Source organism: Acomys minous (assembly GCF_964271855.1).
Source record: "Acomys minous genome assembly, chromosome: 15".
NCBI classification, from domain to species: domain Eukaryota; kingdom Metazoa; phylum Chordata; class Mammalia; order Rodentia; family Muridae; genus Acomys; species Acomys minous.
In genome coordinates this window covers 100,085,334-100,092,316 of record NC_140497.1, presented here as the reverse complement: position 1 = coordinate 100,092,316, position 6,983 = coordinate 100,085,334, and positions in this window count along the sequence as shown.

Here is a 6,983-nt window from a genome sequence, read left to right as displayed (position 1 = left end):
GGATCCTCTAAGGATCATTTTTCATATGTAAGTTTTTTTTCTAGCTTTGTAACAACACAATTTTTTAAAAACCATTCAAGTAACTTCAACTCCAAAAAGCTGCTTCTCAGCATTAAGACATACACCCACCCCTCCTACAGGATTTCCTAACTTGTAATTTTAGAGAAAGGGGAAATTTAAAAAAATTAAGAAAGAAAAGAAAAAGAAAAAGTCCCAATTATCGGGAGAACCGATAGCTGACATTAAGTACGAAAATTTTATCTATTTCAAACTGATATACTCAAGTGAGTCACTATGAAGATTTTTTTTTACAAGCAATTAGACATAAGAATAAGGAGTAAAATACAATAAACAGAAATAGCATAGCTTCCTTTTCAGCTACACCAGAATGGATCTTGCTAAGTACCCTAAGTGGAAAAAAAAAACTTCACCTCATCTAAGACTGAAGGTAAAATAAGTGAGGCAAAATAAATATTGCCAGTTTCCAGGATGGCTGAGCATTTTCTAAACCAGAAACATTTAGAAAGAAACTGTGTTGCACCAAGTCAGTCACACACAAGTTTGCAGTTCCCAGGCATTTTAGTTCAGCCTTGAGCGGAACAGAAAACTACACTCCAAGAACAGCTTGCGTCACACCAACTGTCTCCATACTGTGCTGTGGAAAACCCACTCCTGTGAGGCTGAGGCAGGTATGATGAGCCTTGCCATGACACAGACTTGTAGGAACCGTGAGGGCTTACAGCTGCCAGCATCCTGCTGCCAGGGAGAGCGTGGGGCAGGACTGGAAGATGCGTCTTGAGAGGGTAACAACACTGAAAGGAACAGGGCGGGGTCTATCCAACTACAGCACCTACACTAAAACAGAGGAGCTTTGGTCAGTGGAAGCATTTGTTCAAACTGTATCCCATCGTAAAGTGTCGTCACCTCCCAATGCGAAGGATGTTTCAGCTGTCATTTTCCTCTCTTATGTAAAAAGAAGTCAAAATACACTGACAGTTCATGGAAAGGAAAAAGCTTGCTTAGCCCTAGTTTGACCTCAGGATAAGGAAAAATCCCCTGGATGAATATACTTACGAACATAACTAATGAAAGAAAACTGACCTTCGTACAAAAAAATTTTTTTTTGAGATAGGGTCTCATTGTGTATCTTTGGCTGGTCTGGAGCTTTCTGTGTAGTCCAGGCTGGCCTTGAACTCAAAGAGATCCGCTTTCCTCTGCCTTCTGAGCGCTGGGATTAAAGGTGGCTAGCACTGTGTCTAGCTAAGATTTTATTTTTATGTTTGTGCATATGCCTTTGTCTGTGTGAGTATACAGCACCGGCGTGCAGGTTCTGTTGGAGGTCAAAAGATGACATCGGATCTTCTGGAACTGGAGTTGCAGGTGGTTGTCAGCCACCAGATGTGGGCGCTGAAAACCAGACTCAAGTCCTCTGCAAGAGCTGTGAGAGCCGTCACGCCAGCCCTTGTAATGGGAGCATTCCAAATGTAATCAACGTTTCCAAAGTGCATCAATAAAATGTACAAACACACACACACAATCACATCTGTGTGTGTGTGTGTGTGTGTGTGTGTGTGTGTGTGTGTGTGTGTGTGCAGGTGTGCATATATCACAGCACATGTGTGGAAGTCAGAGGACAGCTTCCAGGACATATTCCTTTCTTGTACCATTAGTTTTATGGACTGAACTTGAGTTGTCAGCTTGACAGCAGTGCTGCCGATCCACAGACAGATGTACATTAAAGGCATTTCAAAATCATTCAAAGCAGGACATGAAAAATGATCATAAATCTATGAACGATATGGAGCCCGCTACCAAGAACATTCCTACAAAGTGAGAACTCCAGGATCAGATGGGCTCATTTGTCGAATTAATTTATGGGGAAAAGGAGACATACTTTAAAAAATTATCTCTAGTTTCCTACAGGTACACAGTGGCCGTGGAGGCCGGAGGAGGGGGTTGGATCCCTGGGACTGGAGTTACAGAAGGTTGTAAGCTGCCTTGTGGATACTGGAGGCCAAATCCAGGCCCCTCGCAAGAGTAGCCAGTGCCCCTAACCACGGGGTCATCTCTCCAGCCCCTTGGCTTAGTTTTTGAAAAGTTATTTTCCCAGTATATATTAATTGCGTGTAACAACGTGGGCTCTGACAGCCTTCGCACATATGCAGTGCATTTGATTATGTCCGCCTCCACTGCGCTCTCTTTCACGCTGTTGCCTCTCAGGCCGTCAAGCTTAGTGGCAGGCACCCTCATCAGCTGAGCCATCTCCCTGGCCTCGTCACCTTCCTTTGTCCCCTGTCATTTCCTCCTACTTCCTTCCTCTTTCCAGCCAGATGGTCTACTGTCATGTCCTTTTTTGACTTTTGTGTGTGTGTGTGTGTGTGTGTGTGTGTGTGTGTGTGTGTGTTTCTATGACAGGGTTTCTTTGTTTGGCTCCAGCTGTCCTGGAGCTCACTCTGTAGACCAGGCTGGCCTTGAGCTCACAGTGATCCACCTGCCTCTGCCTGCTGAGTGCTGGGATTAAAGGTGTGCAACACCACGCTCAGAAACCAACCAATCTGGACAGCTGAAGGTGCTTGCCACCAAGTCTGACGACCTGAGTTCAGCCTTCAGGACCCACACGGTGAGGACCGAACAGACTCACGTACGTTGCTCTCTGACTTATCTTGCGCAGGCTCCACATGGTAAATAATAAGTAAGTGAGACAACAACAACAAAACTAAAAAAGGAGCTGGACATGGTGGCACAGGCCTTTAATCCCAGCACTCGGGAGGCAGAGGCAGGTGGATCACTGTGAGTTCAAGGCCAGCCTGGTTTACAAAGCAAGTCCAGGACAGCCAGGGCTACACAGAGAAACCCTGTCTTGAAAAAACCAAAAAATGAAACAAAAACAAAAACCAAAAACCAAAAACAGAAACCTAAAAAAGAAGCCAAACAATGTAATTTATAATGTTAACAGAACAAAGGAGGAAAAGATATAATTCATCAAGTAAAGACATGCCAAGTATCCCAGAGGTTGCTGCCACTGTCAGCCTTGGCCAGAGAAGCTGCTTTCTTCCTTGGTCAGCAGGAAACGTAGAGACTCAGAGCTGGCCAAAGTGCTGCTCAGCCATAACGGGACATCTATCCAGCCCCATTCAGGCTCAGGTGACATGGGGGCAGGAAGGATGTAAGAGCCTGAGGTTGGTGAGGAGAGCTGTACATGACATGGTATGGTATGCATGTTCTTACGGCCCGTGTGGCCACCTGGGCAGGATCAAGCCAACATTCCATTGGCCACACCCACACCCACACGTCTATACACAAAATAAGTAAACAATGCAATAAAACAAACCATAAAAAGGCACGCATGCTATCAGAAAAGCTTATGTCTTTCAGAGAAATGAATGGAAACACATATAAATGGAAGCCACAGTTATGGACTGGGTATAACCCTGTACAGATGCAAAGAAAAGCCAGAGAATGCTGACAAAAATAGGACTTATTTAGAAGAATTAATTAATTATGTGCGCGCACATGTGTGTGTGTGTGTGTGTGTGTGTGTGTGTGTGTGTCTGTGTGTGTGTGTGTCTGTGTGTGTGTGTGTACCATGTCACACACGTCTGGGTCAGAGGACCACTTTGCGAGTCAGTTCTTTCCTCTCCCATGTGGGTCTCAGGGACGGAACCCAGGCAGTCAGGGTTGGCAGCAAGTGTCTTTGTCCACTGAGTCATCTCGTCATCCCCTAAAGGATGGCTTTGTAGTTTATGAGGAAAGAGGAGCAATGAGACGGTTCGTATGAGTGCCTGGCACCTCTGCCAAGATGCTGGCCTCCTCCTGCAGTGGTCTGGCCCTGGGCTTCCTAGGCTGGCCTTCGGGCTGGTGGATTGCAGGGTGGCCATGCAGCGGGCGGTTCTGGCCTTACCCAGGGCAAGGTTTCAGCATCGCAATGCGGTTTGCTTCTCTGAGGCTTCTCCTCCTCCCGCCGCGGGACAGGAAGTTGCTGCAATTTGTTTATCTCTGCAGGGAAGGGCGAGGAAGGCGGGTAGGTGCGTTCTAGGTGCTCTGCCCTATGGCCCTGACTGTGATCCGGTCGCAGCCTTACACAGAGCCCACTCCTCTGTGTCACTGAGGTTTCTGCTCTGAGGTCACCTCTTGCGGCTGTCCCCCTGACCACTGCGTCCTGCACAGCCCCTCATTCTAGCAGGTCTCTGCTAACTCCTTGCAAAGCCTCCACCATCTGATTACCTGTTGGCCTCCCCCTTCAGACATGAGCACCATGATGACAGGGTCTGTGTGTACTATGATTCTGTAGGTGCTCAAGTGGCCCACTGAAGGGGGTATAACCCCATCTGTCCGTTTTGAGGATGAAAAGGGGCTCGTAGAAGGCAGCTACTTGCTTGAGCTTGCACAGCCAGCTTGAACTCAGTTCCCCTTTGAAAGTCACCTCTTTCTGGCTGCCAAGGAGGGGACAGGTGAGGTTCTAGAAGCAGGTAGCACTCATGAAGGTATAAAACAACCCCAGGAGCACTGTGGCACACACAACTGTAATTCCAGTGCTCAGGAGACTGAGGTAGGAGCATTGTCACATGCACCACTGTGCTAGGCTTTGTGTGCACGCACACTTGTGTACGCATATGTATTTGTGTGCAGATGCATGTGCACATGTGTGTGCCTGTGTGTGGCTGTCAAAAGACAACCTCTGTGTCATTCCTTAGGACCTGTCCATCTTGTGTTTTGAGTAGGGTCTCTCCCTGGCTTGGAATTCTTCAGATAGGCTCCGCTGGCTGGCCAGCAAGCCGCAAGGCCCCATCTGCCTTTATGCCCTAATGCTGGGGTTACAGGCATAGGCAGCCATGCCTGCTCCTGTTTTTTAGTGAAAATTTGTGGTGTGCATGTGGTGTGAACTCGTGGAGGTCAGAAGACAGCTTGTAGGAGTTGGTTCTCACCTTCCTAGGCCTCAGGCTTGAAGTTAGGCTTGAGGGCAAGTAGTTTTACCTACTCAAGCATCTCACTGGCCTCTACTCAGCTTTTTCCAGGAGTGCTCAAGATTCAGGGCCCTCGTGCTTGCTGGGTAAGCACTTTTATCACCAAACCAATTTTTTCCAAACCATTTTTGTGGGTTGTTGTTGCTTTAAATTTTTTAAATAGTTTTTTTAGGGATGATTTTTTTTTCGAGATAGGGTCTCTCTAGGCAGCCTTGGCTGTCCTGGACTCACTTTGTAGACCAGGCTCGAACTCACAGTGATCCACTTGCCTCTGCCTCCCTAGTGCTGGGATTAAAGGCGTGTGCCACCACGCCTGGCTTAAATTGTTTTTTTAAAATGTGGGTTATATGAGGATGCTTGCAAGGCAAGCCTCCACCTATTGAGCTCTGCCCTGGTCCTGTGCCTGGGTTTGTCTGATAGAATTCTTGCAAATCCCCTGGGAAGCTTTATGAGACCCGTAGTTCAGCTATGAGGACTGAGGGTCAGGGGTGATGGTGAAGGCTGTTCTCCTGGGACTGACTGCAACAGTCGATGCCTTTGTCTGCTGGGTGGAAGGAGAGCAGGGTGCTCCAGTGCCTCTGGGGCATGTCCCACAAGCCTGGCTTGTGCCATTTCCCTGATGACTTTCCCTGTGGGATGAGGAGATGCTGTGGCAGGAACCTCCCAGAATTGAGGGCTTACCATAAGGACAGGCCCTGCTTTCGGCTTCCTCGTCCTCCACAGTTATGGACACTGCCTAAAGGGGTCCTCAGTTACAGCCACAGCTGCTCAAGGCTTCCGTGTGGAGCCAGACCTTCTTAATCCTGCACACTGGTGCCACAAGGATGAGGTGGCTGGTGTGCTGCTCAGTGCCGCACCACACACCTGTCCTAGAACACTTCCTTTGCCTCTGTTGAAAAGTCACCTTCTGGGCTGGAGAGATGGCTCAGAGGTTAAGAGTGCTGGCAGCTTTTGCAGAGGACCAAAGTTCAGTTCCCAGGATCATACCTGGCTGTTCACAACTGCCCGAGACTCCAGCTGCAGGGATGGGACATCTGTTTCTGACTCTCTGAACAGCAGCAGTCACGTGCACAAACCCACACACAGATACATATGCACATAATAACTAAAAATAAAATTTTATAAAAGAAAACTCACGTCCTCCAGGAAGTTTACTCAACTCCTGGCCTAAGGCAGGACCAGGTTTCCTCAGTGTGTGTGTGTGTATGTGTGTGTGTGTGTGTGTGTGTGTGTGTGTGTGTAGGCCAGAGGACATGCCTTCATGTGTCTTCCACCTTTTGTTTGAGACAGTCTCTGGAGCATCCTCATGAAGGTCGTATGGAAGCTTTCCTATGTAGCTTGTTGGCCAATGAGCCCCTAAGACCTGCCCATCATCACCTCCCTCCTGGCCATGGCTGACATCACACATGTCTGCTGCTATACATGGCTTTTTATGTTGGTTCTGAGGATCCAAACTCAACTCTGTACAATTGCCAGGCAACCACTTCACTGACTGATCTACCTCCCTAGCCAGACTTACTAAATCATTTGATTGCTTTTGTTGTTGTTTTAAAAATATTTTGTTTACGTATTATTTTTGGGACAGAGACTCACTATGTAGCCTGGCTGACATGAAACTCACTATGTAGGTCAGACTAGCTTTGAACTCACAAAGATCTGTCTGCCTCTACCTCCAGAGAGTTGGGGTTAAAGTCATGGTGTCTCTTCACAGCAACAGAACAGTGACTAACACAGGGGCTACTATGCTTGTAGGCTTAGATTTTTTCAGAACCTACTTTATTTAGGGCTCTTGAACAATTCGACTTCACTTCTAATCCACTGACCAGAGGAGGGGAAGAAAGAATGTCAACAAGAAAAAGGAGTTGCGAGCCTGTTTAGATGTAGTTCCTTGGGCCAGCTCCATCCTGCATTGTCAGGATACCAGCAATCCAGTCCAACGGCAAACACCAACAGCAACACTAATCTGTACTGGTGGCGCGATGTAGCAGGCACTGCAAGGCTCCAGCGAATTGGTATGAG